Genomic DNA, 672 nt, shown 5'->3' on the forward strand with positions numbered 1-672 from the left:
TAGGACACAACTGCATCGCAACCAACCGCTCCACCGGGGGGACCCCCTAGGTGCACCACCATCGAGGGTGGTGAGGGAGGAGGAACCAGCAGATCGGTTTCCAGCAGTAAAAGGTGCCGTCCATGACCTGGTGAGCTCCTCATGCACCTCCGGGAAGAAAGGCACCGAGGCGGAGCGCGGACCACCCCGAGAACCAATCGTGCAACCTTGAGGGCTCGGGACACAGTGGAAGTCTCCACTCGAGCCCTACCCCCACGGCGGCCCGGGAAAGCATAGCCATTATTTCCCGATCCGATTCAGGCATTGCTACAGTCCTGGAGGACAGGAGTGCAGCCGAACCTTCCTCTCCAGAAAGCGCCGGCTCACCCTCCGATGCAGCGATCGACATCCGGTCATTGGGAGGAGCACGGCTGGTATGCTCCTTGCAGAGGGCCCAGCACGTTCCATTAGCAGCTCAACTGGTTGCAGAGTGCAAGAGGAGCGATGGTCCCCGGAGGGTTGGTTCCCTGGAGGGTTTGCCATCACGTTTACCCTCAGACCGCCCGTGCTACTGCCTGAAGTAGCCCTCGCCTGACTGCCGCCATGACGAGAACTAGATCGAGGCAGAGGCAACGGAACTCCGACCATTTGAGGAAACGGAGCTTGGCCCGCGACTCTGAGATGATCATCTTC

This window comes from Sinocyclocheilus grahami, unplaced genomic scaffold (genome assembly GCF_001515645.1).
Source record: "Sinocyclocheilus grahami isolate Dianchi unplaced genomic scaffold, SAMN03320097.WGS_v1.1 scaffold3242.1, whole genome shotgun sequence".
Taxonomy (NCBI): Eukaryota; Metazoa; Chordata; class Actinopteri; order Cypriniformes; family Cyprinidae; genus Sinocyclocheilus; species Sinocyclocheilus grahami.